At 40.8% G+C, this 14,776-nt stretch overlaps 1 protein-coding gene across 1 annotated transcript in view; it reads right to left on the bottom strand.

The window, feature by feature from the left end:
• LOC122804931 (natural resistance-associated macrophage protein 1-like) overlaps positions 1-14,776 on the bottom strand; it is a 757,143-nt gene that overhangs the window by 178,158 nt on the left and 564,209 nt on the right. The window lies entirely within an intron of this gene.

Genomic DNA, 14,776 nt, shown 5'->3' with positions numbered 1-14,776 from the left:
CCTCCTGACTGTCTGATCCAGTCTTGGGTTGAGAGAGCTTAGCCTCCAGTTTGGCTGTATAATTGCATCTCTCGCATGTATTAGTGTTTGGTGGTAGGAGGAGAGGGTTGTCTGTGTACATGGGGCAGTTGTAACATTGCCTCAAAATGCTCAGATTCACCAGTTGGACTGGAGAGTACACCTGACACTGCCCTTTGGACATGCCTGGATAGGTACAGTAAACTGTTTTACTGAATGGCTGGTAAGGTCGAATAGAGAGCCTTGTCCTTCTGTAGTGCTAGGGTTTATAAGTGCTTGCTATGAGTTTTGAGCAAGTGCCGGGCTGAGAAATGAATGGCTTGATTGCTTAAGTTGAAAGTTTATCTAGTTCCAAGGGAAAAATTGAAGAGGAGACTTTGTGGAGCCCGGAATAGTTATACCCTAGCTAACTGGCGCTGCCCGGCACGCAAAACCGGGCAAATGCGGTTTTTATAGCAGGGAAATGAAAGAGATAGAAATTAGCCCAAAATTGCCAATAAACTACTACTTTCTGGGCTGAAACCACTCCTCCAGGGACAGATAGGCTGCTCAAAGCTCCCCTCTCTCACAGGTGAACAGAGAAACTTCCTTCTATCCAAGTAAGGTATGGGCAAACACAGAGATTTGTAACACAGCCCTGAATTCAGCACTAACCTGAAAACTGGACTATACTAGCTTAGAAAGGTGGGATAAAAGTATATTTTTTTCAGAAAATAAAGCAGATACAATCAAAAAACCATTTAAATGCGCATAAAAAGATGCTTATTGTTATATATCTCAGTTCAGAGTTGTAGTCAATGCCCCTGTTAATAAAGTAGGAAGAAACACAAATACAATAAAGGCAGATGAATAAAGTGCATTTTTCTATATATATAAAACAATAGAAAATGAACAATCTGATTTAAACAAGTTACCCAATTAACCAGAAAAAAAATAAAAACTGAGCCCTGTTCCAGCAGTCTTCAATCAGACAAGTTCTAACTGCACACTCCCGTTACTAGGGTGCAGGGGAACCTTCTCCAAAAAAGATGGCCTGGATCAGTGCTCAAGTTATACAAACAAAGCTAGATTCAGCAGGCCTGAATCTGGTCCTATGCTACAGCAACAAGGCGCACCAATTTCAGAAAGAAACAGTTCGAATAAGCAGGCACAATAAGTCTGTGACCAGAAATTCCCATCTCAGAAGGGCAGAATCCAGCCTCTCCTCCCACAAGAGTGCAGACCACAAACCTTCTTAATATGGAATAACTGGCCTGAAGCCCAAGTGTTTAAACCAGAACTAATACACTTTTAGACTAGCAGGCACTGAGCTTTCAATCAACAATTCCCAGCTTAAACCAAAAGACTTAGAATAACAGTTACAATTTAATCAGGCTACTACCAAGCAGCAATAAGTGCAGCAGAATAAATAAAATTGAGTACTTTTAAGAAGAGGCAAAAGCAAAATAAAGTAGGAGGAAACACAAATACAGTAAAAGCAGATGAATTTTTTTTTCTCTTACAAACTTAGAAAGTTGATAGGATAACAGGTTTTGCATTAGCATGAATTTTCTGAAGGTTATAAAGTCTGAAGCACAAATCTTTCATTATTTTCTGACCTCAACCCTGAATGACTTAGCAACGATTTGCTAGAAAACCACAATTTTATGAGAAACATTCCCTTCTGAGCTGGGAATTTCTGGTTAAAGGTTTATAGTGCCTGAATATTTGAACTGTATCTTACTGAAATTGGTACACCTTGTTTGCTCTAGCATAGACTAGATCCAGGCCTGCTGAATCTAGCTTTGTTTATATGCTTGTTGTTTGTTTGCTTGTTATTTCCCTGGAAGCTAATTCCACCTAATACGCAACTTCTCAGCGCTTCTGTGGATCACTAGTGATATCTGCATTGCTTACTGTACTTATTTCCTTGTTTCACTTGAAAGAAAGTTACTGTTTGTCGTTTTTGCATTTAGTTACTTGTAACACATTGCACTCAAGTTACCTGGCACTTGCTCACTAAAGCAATTATATAAGTCAGCACTAAAAATTAAAAGCACTACACCCTCACTCCCCACTGGCCCTTGTTTTCAATTAAGGATTTCCCAATATTATTCTAGCATGTCCAAAGGTCAGTTGTCAATCTCCTCTCCGGTCCAGCTGGTGAATCTGGGAATCTTGAGGCAATGTTATAACTGCCTCATGTACACAGACAGCCCTCTCCTCCTCCCACATAACACAAATACTTGAGAGATGCAGCTATTTAGCCAAACTGGAGGCTGAGCTCTCTCAACTCAGGACTGGCAAGACCAGACAGGAGGAGAAGGCAACTACACACACCACAAAACCAACCTCACATAATGCTACCACTCCACTGAATCAAACACATAAACACACAAAGACATACTCGGAGGCTCTGAGTAAAAATTTACCTAAACAGCAGAGGCCTCCAAAGCAGACACCCAAACAACTGCTACCTCAAGACACCCCACAAGCAACACATAAACCACAAAAGCAGTGTGCAAAGCAGTCACAGCCCTTAAGGCCAAATACAACACCAAACATACTTGTCATAGGTGACTCCATAGTCAGACACACTGACGTCCCACTCACCAGGCTGAACAAGGAGAGGGTCACAGTAAGCTGCCTATCGGGCTAGAATCCGCCACATAACACAAGCACTCAGGTCACTCCACGGCAAGTACAAATATGACACAGTCATTGTCCATGCTGGTGTGAGCGACCTGAGACATACCTCCCTGGACTACATGAAAAAGACATAGAGGAGCTCTCTGATTATGTAGCCCAGGCAGGTATGACCCTAACCCTGAGCAGTATCCTTCCTTCACCAAGAATGATGCCACAATATAGAGACAAGATGATCAGCTTTAACAATTGGCTTAATGTCTGGTGTCATTCAAAGGGGATCCAGTGTCTGTCTGCCTGGGATGACATGCTTGACAAGCCACGCTGCTTCAAGGGACGGCTTGCACCTGTCACCCTGGGATTCCGGATATTGGCTAAGGCTCTTGCCACCCCATAGTGCCTTTTTAGGCAAGGCTCAAATTCTAAACCTACCACCCTAGAAAACAAAAATGGGAAGAAACTGAGGGTAATGCTGCTCAATGCCAGAAGTCTAAATCTCAAAATGCACGCACTCGAGGCCCTTCTCAGTATGGAGAACATCGATGTCTGTGCTGTAACTGAAACCTGGTTCAAGGCTCCTGAGAGCACCCCAGCACTATTAGGTTTTACCTCATATCATGCGTTCCGCCCCCAAACCCGGACCACCACAAAAGGAGGGTGTATCCATATTCATAAAGGATACCCACACCTCCAGGTTGGTGGCAACGCACGAAGCTTCGGAAACCATCCAGGTGCAACTAACCATAGGCAAAACTGCTCTACAAATTGTAGCATGCTACAGGCCACCCTCTCAAACACAGGAACCCCACACAGCCTTCCTGAAGACACTGGAGGGTATAAATGTATCTCCAAACACCATCATATTGGGTGACTTCAACTACCCGAATATAGACTGGGAACATTACTCAAGCCCTAACTTTCTAGCCCAATGGTTCCTGGAGTTCATAAATTCAAATGCCATGGAACAGCTAGTCACTGTTCCCACGAGAGGAGAAAATATACTAGATCTCATTGTCACAAACATGGGGACAAAATGCTCCACACCAGAAGTATATCCCTCATTGGTGAGATCTGATCATAAACTAATCTCACTGGAAATCCACATCCCGCCCCCACCCCAAACAAAAGACCATAGTGAAGAACTTCTCTAAAGCAAACTTCACACTACTCAAGACTGGTGTGGTATCCTTCAAGGCCCCTGAGCCAGAGGAAACCACAACCCAAGCTGCGGAAGCCCTTACAAATGCCTTCTATGAACACCTCCAGGACTGCATGGATCAGGCAATCCCAAATAAAACCAAGACTCTTTCCACAAAGGGCAAACGTCCAGTCTGGTGGACCCCAGCCATTAACAAACTTTACAATAAGAGGAGAAAGCTATTACATGATAGAACAAAATCCATAAAAGGGAAGTCACCCCTGATCATTATTAGTAAAAAAATACGAACACTCATAAAATCAACTAAGGCCAATTTTGAGAGAAAAATTGCCATGGATTCAAAGGACAATCATAAGACCTTTTTCAGCTATGTTAGGAACCTGGGTGGAAACTCCCAGATATGCTCAGAATTAGTCCAAAATGATACAAAAATCACTGAACCCAGAGACATTGCCAACATACTGGCAGACAGGTTCAGTGCAAACTTCAGCCCTCTCCCCTAAAGGAGAGATAACTATCCCAGCCGAGTGTAGCCTCCCGGACATCTCAAATGCGCAGGTGAAAGCTGCTCTCTCTAAAGCTAAAAACACAGCATCAATGGGACCGGATGGTGTCCCCGGCTGTGTGCTACACGAGCTAAATGAGGAATTAAACCCGCACATAAGGCAGCTGTTTAATCTCAGCCTTACCACAGGATACATGCCCAAGGAGTGGCGACGGCAACTGTGGTCCCACTCCACAAAGGCGGCCTCACGGACCCTGGTAATTACCCCCATAAGCTTAACAAGTCTAGTCTGCAAAGCTATGGAGAGGATCATAATGGAGCTCATAAACAAAGATATAGGGGACTTGCAGACATTGGACCCGACCCAGTTTGGCTTTGTCAAGGGAAGATCATGCCTTTTGAACTTGGTTGACTTCTTGAAACAGTCACCAAGGCCATTGATGAGGAAAGGCAGTCCATACAGCCTACCTTGACCTTGCAAAGGCTTTCGACACAATACCCCACTCGGGTATTGTAGAAAAACTTACCAGCTTAAATGTAAACCCATATGTCACAAGATGGGTTGCAAACTGGCTTAAGGACAGAACCCACAGGGTTAGAGTTGCTGGCGCTGTGTCAGACTCCAAGCCGGTCACAAGTGGTGTCCCACAGGGCTCGGTCCTTGGCCCCCTATTGTTTGGCATCTACTTCTCAGAAGTACAGGCCAACATGGGAGGACTTTGGCTGACAAAGTTTGCAGATGACTGCAAATTGGGCGCCATAGTGGAAAGTGCATCGGACATGGATATCCTTCAGAAGGGACTCACGGAAACAGATAGCTGGTGCCACAGCCATGGCCTGAAGTTAAACGCCAAAAAATGTATAGTCATACCCTTCGGGAAAAACAAGGTAACCCCAAGCTACCATATAGGTGGCAATCCACTAAGCACAGAAGAGGTTATCAGGGACCTGGGGACCCAGGTTGACAGTGGCCTTTCTTCTGACACTCACGTTGCTAAAGTGGTTAGAAAGACCTTCTACATTGCCCACCTGATCATGAAGGGATTCACATCCAGATCTAGTGATGTCATTATTCCCCTGTACTCTTCACTTATCAGACCAATGATCGAGTACAATGCCCCATTCGGGATGTATCTCACCCGACATCTGCAGCAATTGGAGAGACCCCAAAAGTTCCTCACCAAAAGGATAAAGGGACTCCAAAATCTGTCATATGCTGCCAGATTGAAGAAACTCCAGCTCTATTCAGTCGCATACCGTCTGCTCAGAGGTGACATGTGCCTGACATACAAGGCCATGTCCAACCCGAATTAATGGACATGCTCCACCTCAAAAATCCAAATCCACCAAAACCACTAGAGCAAGCAACTTAAACCTTAGCACGGATATAAATAGGACGTGCTGGAGGGATAGATTTATCACTCAGAGACTCCCTATGCTGTGGAATAAAATCCCGGTCCATGTGAGGCAGAGCACCTCGCTGACTCTGTTCAAGAGAAGTCTAGACCTGTGGATGGGAGATCGTAGGTTTACCCCGGGAATCATCTCTGTGTCACTGCTGGACAGAGGCACAACAAACTAATGGGCACAGTATTTTTTCATATAAGGGGTGGCGTAAGCCACAACAAATTTGGGCTAGGCTTATAAATGCCTTAGGGCAGATAGCCTAGTATAAACCTATGAACCTATGAACCTATAATATGAGGCAAAACTCTGGACATTCTGCAGAAATCTGTACAGCTGAAAGGTCTGATCCCCATGTTTTTGTCCTGTATGCCTTGTGTTTCTCTGGGTTTGAGTCTGTCTGCCTCAGGCTCAGTAATTATCATGGCTTTCTCTTGTGTTTCTTTGGGTTTGTTTGGGTTTGAGTCTGTCTGCCTCAGGCTCAGTAATCCCCATTGAGCTCTGTGTTTGGGTTTGAGTCATGTGCCTCAGGCTCAGTAATCCCCATGGCTTTCTCTTGTATGTCTTGTGCATCTGTAGTCTTTTCTATATCTGTCCTATGGCTGTCTTATGTGCCTGTGCAGTGTGACTGTTCTGCATGTCATTAACTGCCTGTTTTGTGTGATGGGGTCAGTTTATATAATACTGATTGTATGTTTCAGTCTTGCCATGGTGCTGTCATCATCTTATGTTTGGGATTCAGTATGTGGTGTCTCATTTCTGTCTTATGGTAGTACTGCAATCATCTTGTGTGGGTCTCTGTTCAGTCTTGCAGTAGTTTTGTCCTGGTCTTGTTTGTCTGTGTCCTGTGTGGATGGGTACATCTGTCCTGTATATGGGAGTCTGTGTGAGTGTTCAGTCTTGCTGTAGTGCTGTCCTTATCATGTCTGTGTCTGTCCTGTGTGCAAGAGTCTGTGTAGCTGTCTGTCCTGTATGCCCCTGTTTAGTCTTGCTACAATGCTACGTTTATCTTGTGTGGGTGTCTGTCCTGTGTGTGGGAGTCTGTGTGGGTGTTAATGTCCAGTCTTGTTGTAGTGCTGTCTTTCTCATGTGTGGGTGTCTGTCCTGTGTGCAAGAGTGCAAGAGTCTGTGTAGCTGTCTGTCTGCCTCTGTCTTGTGTGAGGGAGTCTATGTGGATGTTTCTGTTCAGGCTTGCTTTATTGCTGTCTTTGTCTTGTGTGTGGGAGTCAGTGTGGGTATCTTTGTGTACCTCTGTGGGACTGGCTACCTTGATGCAGTACAGAGGCTTGTCATAATATAACAACATTACTACTAAATGTCAGTCAGTCATAGATCTCAATCTCTTGGCACAACAAATCTGGACAAAGTCAAAGATAATGGGGGGACAGCCCCAAAAATCGGGACAAATTTTAAATATTGCTCTTAAAAACCTAAAAAGTTGCTAGAATAAAAGGTCTTGTGTTACCATGCATTTTCTGAAGGATATGAAGTTTGAAACTCAAATGCCTCTCATTATTTAGTGAATTCAGCCCTCGATGATTTGCCACAAACAGTCCAGAAAACTACAAATTTTGAGGAACAGACCAGAAATTAGTCAAATCTGGACATTCTGTGAAAATCTGGGCAGTTGAGTATGCAGTTAATATGCGTGGACCTCTGAATGGCTAACTTGCTCTGGTACAGGAGTTTGTCATAATGTAGCATGAGTACTAAATGCCAGTCAGTGTGTGCATACACCTCAGAGTTGCTACCTTGCTGTGGTACAGGGGCTTGTCATAATGTAACATTGGTGTCAAATGCCGGTCAGTGTGTGTACCTTGGCAGATCATTTCTTAATGATTTGAATGTAGTAACGCTATAGTGATTGTTAAATGGTGCTGGATGAGCTTGACAGGGAAAGGGGTGTGACGGCAATCTGGTCATCCTTTATATTTTCCTGAGTAGGGCCCCCAACTTGAAACTTGCTGAGGGCCCCCAAAATGCTAGCACAGACCCTGTACAAGTATAATAAATGCCCAGCAGATTTGATAGGTTTGTGGACAGACAGGAGTTTTTGGTCACTGGATTGTAATGAGTGATTGAGAATATAGTTGTATAGAAAGGTATTTAGTGCTGGGCAAGCAGATGGATGCTGGATAATTTTATAGGTGGTAAGAAGCTGTGTAAGTGTTAGTTGATGGGGTAGTTGATATACAGTGGTGGGTACTAAATAGGCTATTTGCTGCAAATTTAGCAACTTTTGTTATAGCATTGTACACATTTTAATTTTAGTGATAGCTAGAGGTTAGTAAGTATGACACTGCCATAAAGAATTGTGAGGAAGAGATAAGTAATGGTAAGTATAGTTTTAGTTGTGTTTATGAGGAAGTTTTTCGCTCTGCAAAGTTTCCCTAATTTTTGATGAGTTTTTCTTATGCAATTTTGTATATGCATGTCAAATTTAAGATTATCATTCACTATCATCCCAAATAATTTGTTATGAGAAGTGACTTCAATGGCTGTATTATCAAGAGAGAGAACATTAAAATTTGTTGTTTTCATGAGAGAGAGATTTTGGGGAAAAAAGAGTCACTTTGTGTTTTTTTTTGGGGGGGGGTAAGCATAAGTTGAGTTACAAAGCCATGTTTCAGTGGCTGTTAAAGCTTCCTGAATAATTTTTTGGAGGTGTGCCATGTTGTCAGATGTGTAAATGAGTATGGAGTCATCTGTGCACTGTGTTAGGGAGACCTATTGTGTAGATGTATGGAGGTTGTTGGTGAGAATGTTAAAGAGGTGGGGACCAAGCATAGAGCCTTGTTGTACACTGGCAGTGACTAGCAGGTATGGAGAGAGGGTGAAGTGCAATTTTATTGACTGATGCCTATTGGATACGTAGCTTTAGAACCATAGAATGGTGGGCTGAGAGAGACCTAATAAGGACAGTTGATGTAGGAGTTTGCTGTGAAACACTGTGCTGAAGGCTTTAGACAAGGATTGAAATAAGGAGGAGACTAGTTTGCAGTTATCTGTATTGACCGTATCTGTATAGGTTAGAAGTTCAGTGTTAGTACAATGGGATGGATGGAAGACATGTTGTACGGGGGGATAGAAGTTCTTCCTGCAGGAGTTAGCTTAGCAATTGTTTTTGAATACATTTTTCAAGTATTTTGGAGGGGGGAGAAGATGGCTGTTGTCCTAAAGTTAATAATGTCTGTTGAATTTCCTCCTTTGTGCAGATGGATAATGTGTGACTTCTTCCAGAGAGAGGGAATGTGGGATTCCAAGATTGACCTATTTATAAAGATTGACATATGATAAGCAGTTCTATGGTACTGTCTTGGAAGGTCATCAGCTGAAGTAGAGCATGGTTTAAGTTTGTTTAAGAGTAGTTTATATAGGATTTGGGCACAAGTTTGAAGGTGAAAGTGGATGTGGTGATACATGGCTGTTGGGCAGGGTTGGGATTAGACGCTGGGGAATCCTTGGTTAGAGATCTTATGCTAACTATGAAATAATAATTGAATTGTATTATGTTTTGAGTGGTGAGTTATTGGGAGCGGGGTTAGAGTTGATGTTTTGGCAAGAATCCAAGATTTCTTTGCTGACCATTCAGAATTTTTTTAGGGTTGTGTTTACTATTAGTTATTGTAATATAGTTTCTCTCTTCATATATTGACACATATCCAGAATAAGGAATAATTCTGGTTTGACAAATGAAAACCTTACTGCATATATTTGCAGTGTGAGAGAAAATGGAATTATTTATGAAAACAGAGGCTAACATGGGGAGAACATGTAAATTCTGCACATCTGCCTACAAGTCACCCTAGCTGTGAATGATATCAGTGGTCTCAGGCATTGCCAGGTGGTAATTTGTGCTCCCAAACCACTGTGAACTACAAGTGCTCATACTTCTCATAAGCAGGACAATTTATTTATTTATTTACATTTGATTACTGGGTAGTGTCCGACTGGGCCAGAGACCCGATTTCAGCAGAGACTTGGGGAGAAAAGTTCCAAAACGTTACATGATACATAATTTTCAAAAATGACATACAGAGCAGGTACTAGTAATGCTAACAACGATTAAAAAGTTACATGCAGATAAACACAAAATCATTATGTCACAGAATTATAAACAAAAGTAAACATCATCAATACAAATTCAATAATTTTATATATATATATATATATATATATATATATATGTATATATGTATATATATATATATATATATATATATATATACACACATATATATATATATTTATATATACACACACACATATGTTTATATGGGTCTACTTTGTTTCATTGAATCTCACTTCACTGAATCTCAATTCACCCCGACCACTTCGCTAAAAACACAAATTACTGAAAACTCATTTCACTGAATCTCATTTCACTGAACTGCAGTTAGTATATATGGCACTGTGTAGAGTACTGTAAGGCAAGTAAAATGTATATGCCATTTTCCCTACTGTAGTGCGATCCTGGAGTTAGTACTTCAACCCCCCCATCTATATATACTAACTCCAGGATTGCACTACAGTGGGGAAAAGGGCATATACCTTTTACTTACCTTACAGTGATCCACACAGTGAAATGAGATTCAGTGAAATGAGTTTTCAGTAATTTGAATAAAAAGAGAAGCACAATGGTTCTACACAGCACACTTTAATTCCAGATAGACAAGGTAAGCGCTTTCATGGATACTCTCCGCTTCTTCAGACCATATAATACAAAAATCACCATTACAATACAACCATTTAAATACTAAACAGCCAATGAGATATGGCTAGATACCTACAAACATCAAAGTTAACCCATTCATCATCATTAACTCTGAACGGCTTAACTATATGTAAAAACCTATAAAAAACATGTTATAAATCACAAACAACTATAGCAATAATGTATTAAAATCACAATGATGTCATACAACTTATACTTAAATGAGACATAAAAATAAATACAAACTGTATACCTAAATATATACCTATACATAAAAAAACAATAATAACCATATAATTTCAATGTTTGAGAGCTCTAGCTCTCAAAAAAGGTTTCAATGAGACTTTACTATTCAAACCTGGTGGCTTATCAGCTTGAAAACGAAGAATCCATTTCTGCTCTACAGCTTCAGTTTTATTCTTAAGGTCCCCACCTCTCAAGTAACTGTATAAAATCTCCAGAACTAAAAACTTAAACTTGTGTGTGGGTCCTTCTTTGGCCACATGCATGGCTAAAGCACTGGTCTCCTTAAAATTCATGATGTGTCTTAGATGTTTAAGGATCCTATCTTTGAATAATCTATTTGTCTTCCCTACGTAAAACAAAAAGCATTCAGTACAATAGCCGAAATAAATTACATTTTTAGTCTGACAATCAGCATAGAAAGTTCCAGCTATCTTAAATCCTAACTGTGGATGTAAAAAATGCTCACCTGTGTGTATACATATACATGCCATACACCTTCTACAGGCATAGGTCCCAAATCTATCTGAATGGACATAGTTCTGAGGACAAAGAGGCTTGTAACATAGCTGACTTTTAAGGGATCTGTTATTCCTAAATGAAAAACTGGGTTGGTAACCTATCACACCTTCCACTTCTTGAACTGTAGAAAGGATGTCCCAATTATTTTTGATTACTTCACAAACCATATGAATATCACTTGCAAAGGTCAGAGGCATCCTGATCCTCACATTACTCTCAGTTCTAGTGTTAGTTGAAGTAATCGTACTGGTTACATCAGTTGCCTGAGCATTAGGGGGAGTATTTACAAAATAGGGTCTACATCTCCCCTGTCTCTCTTTCCAAGCTTCCTTAATCTGAAAATCAGTTATGCTACCCTTATAGCCCCTGTCCATGAATTCATTCTAAAGTGTGGCTAATGCTACTGTTAAAGTACCATTATTATTGCGCAAAAGCATGGTACAAAAGATTTGTCCTCTTAACACATACAACTTAGTATGGTTTGAGTGCATACTACCATTGTGTAACACATTATTCTTCCTTACGTTCTTCCTATACATAGTAGTAGAAACAGAACACAAGTCACCTTTACTCACCTTCACATCTAAAAATTCAGTCTCCTTAGGTGAATATTTATGTGCGATTTTCAAAAAACTACTCAAACCATTCATAAATTGCAAAAATTCCATTAGTCGCACTTCTGTATCATGCCACAACAAAAAAATATCATCTACAAAGCGCTTGTACCATTTAATCGAGGCACAGTACCTATTGTTAGAAAGGAAATATTTGGTCTCCCAGTTGACAAGCGAAAGGTTGGTGTGGCTATTGGCACAAGCAGTGCCCATAGCCACACCAACCTTCTGTATGAGTGTCACCAAAAATGAAAGCATTATTGTCAAGAATAATCTCAAGGAGGGCACAAATAAGTCCAACCTTGCCAGCAAAAACATTTCTCTCACATAGTAATTCCCTTATATTTTCTATCCCCCGACTATTAGTAATAACAGTGAATAGGGACTCTATATCTAAAGTAACAAAAAAAATGGACCTGTTATTACATCCAAAAAGTTACTTAGGTCATTCAAAAACTCCTTGGTATCTTTCAAGACAGTCTGACATTCATTCAAAAAAACATGCAGATTCTTTTCTACAAATATTGAGAGTGGTTCAGTTACCCAGCCCTTACTGGATACAATAGGTCGCATTGGGGGATTATACAAATTTTTATGCACCTTTGGCAGACCATATACTATAGGAAATACTCGTTGATCAACTTTAAAGTATTCATATAATGGTTCAGAGATCATCCCAATTACCAATAGATTGAATACAAAAAATTGCACCTTCTCAACAACCCTCTTCAAAACAATAGGAGATACAGAAGTATATGTACTTACATCACTAAGAAGGTTCATCATACTGTTCACATACATATCTTTGTCTAACACTACAATGCCACCTCCCTTATCTGCTGGTCGTATCTCAGAACTACTCATACGTTTTAATTCCAACAAAGCTTGTCTGTTATCAGTGGACATATTAAAAAATACATTACTTTGTCCTTCAGCAAATTTCTCCCTTTATTGTTTATCACATACCTCAATGAATAACTCAATAGTGGGGTTTGTGGGTAGGACAAAAGTACTATTTTTAAAAAAAATATATATATATATGTGTCACAGTATCAGTAAACATTGTTTTTAATGTTAAAGTCCTACCAAACAGGCATAAGTTCTGTAAAACATTCACTAAATCGGCTTTCTGAGCCGGAACAAAAGTCAAACCTTTGTTCAAAACAGATATTTGTGTCTCACTTAGTACAGTTGAGGAAATATTGTGTACTACACCTGTTTTGTTCTCTTTCCTGCTCGTCACTTCTTCCTTGCTGTGCATTCACCGTATCCTTGGGTTTGTAAACCGACTCCTGGATCTTCCTCTTATTGGGAGCGGGTTCTTCAACAAAAAATGCCCCTGTGATAAACTCGGTAACACCAACTTCTGCTCATTTCTGTTAAGGATCTTACATGGCACCATGGTAGATTTCTGCCTTACAACTGTCTTGTTGCTCTCGGTCACATCATAACTACTAATACTGATTTATAACATGTTTTTTATAGGTTTTTACATATAGGTAAGCCGTTCAGAGTTAGTGATGATGAATGGGTTAACTTTGATGTTTGTAGGTAGCTAGCCATATCACATTGGCTGTTTAGTATTTAAATAGTTGTATTGTAATGGTGATTTTTGTATTATATGGTCTGAAGAAGCGGAGAGTATCCATGAAAGCGTTTACCTTGTCTATCTGGAATTAAAGTGTGCTGTGTCATTCACCAGTTTTTGTAGTTCCTGGTTCCTTATTCGGTCTAGAGGTTTTGGATTTTTTTTTTGTTTTTCAGTAATTTGAGTTTTCAGCGAAGTGGTCGGGGTGATATGAAATTCAGTGAAATGACATTCAACTAAACAAAGTAGACCCGTATATATATGTATATATATATATGCTTATGCAGTAAGAACAAAAATCAGTCAAAAGAAGGTAGAAACCAGACTTCTAAGGCTGTAAAGGACCAAGTGAGAGTAAGTGTATAAGGACAGTGAAAGGTAAGTGTATAAAACTTAGCATGGAGATGTGCAGGAGCACAGTCAATGAGTTTATAAGGACAGTGAAAGGCAGGTGTAAAACTTAGCATGGAGATGAGCAGGAGGGCAGCCAATGAGTGTATAAAGACAGTGAGAGGCAGGTGTGCAATACTTATCCTGGAGATGTGCATGAACACAGCCAATGATTGTATAAGGACAGTGGAAGACAAGTGTGTAGAACTTAGCCTGGAAATGTGCAGGAGCACAGCCAATGAGTTGAAGGCAGGTGTGTATAACTTAGCCTGGAAATGTGCAAGAGCAGAGAGAATGAGCGTATAAAGACAGAGAAAGGCAGGTGTGTAAAATTTAGCCTGGAGATGTGCAGGATCATAGCCGATGAGTGGAAGGTAGGTGTGTAAAACATAGCCTGGAGATGTGCAGGAGCACAGCAATTGAGTGTATAAGGACAGTGAAAGGCAGGTGTGCAAAACGTAGCCTGGAAATGTGCACAGCCAATGAGAGTATAAGCACAGTGGAAGGCAGATGTGTAAAACATAGCCTGGAGATGTGCAGGAGCACAGCCAATGAGTGTATAAGGACAGTGAAAGGCAGGTGTGTAAAACTTAGCCTGAAATGTGCAGGAGCACAGTGAATGAGTGTATAAGGACAATGAAAGGCAGGTGTGTAAAATGTAGCCTGGAAATGTGCAGGAGCACAGCCAGTTAGTGTATAAGCACAGTGGAAGGCAGGTGTGTAAAACTTAGCCTGGGGATATGCAGGAGCACAGCCAATGAGTGTATAAGGACAGTGGAAGGCAGGTGTGCAAAACTTAGCCTGAAATGTGCAGGAGCACAGTGAATGCGTGTATAAGGACAATGAAAGGCAGGTGTGTAAAATGTAGCTTGGAAATGTGCAGGAGCACAGCCAATTAGTGTATAAGCACAGTGGAAGGCAGGTGTGTAAAACTTAGCCTGGGGATATGCAGGAGCACAGCCAATGAGTGTATAAGGACAGTGGAAGGCAGGTG

This window comes from Protopterus annectens, chromosome 6.part0 (genome assembly GCF_019279795.1).
Source record: "Protopterus annectens isolate FY-2018-M chromosome 6.part0, PAN1.0, whole genome shotgun sequence".
NCBI classification, from domain to species: domain Eukaryota; kingdom Metazoa; phylum Chordata; order Ceratodontiformes; family Protopteridae; genus Protopterus; species Protopterus annectens.
This window is presented reverse-complemented; position numbering and strand designations above follow the sequence as displayed.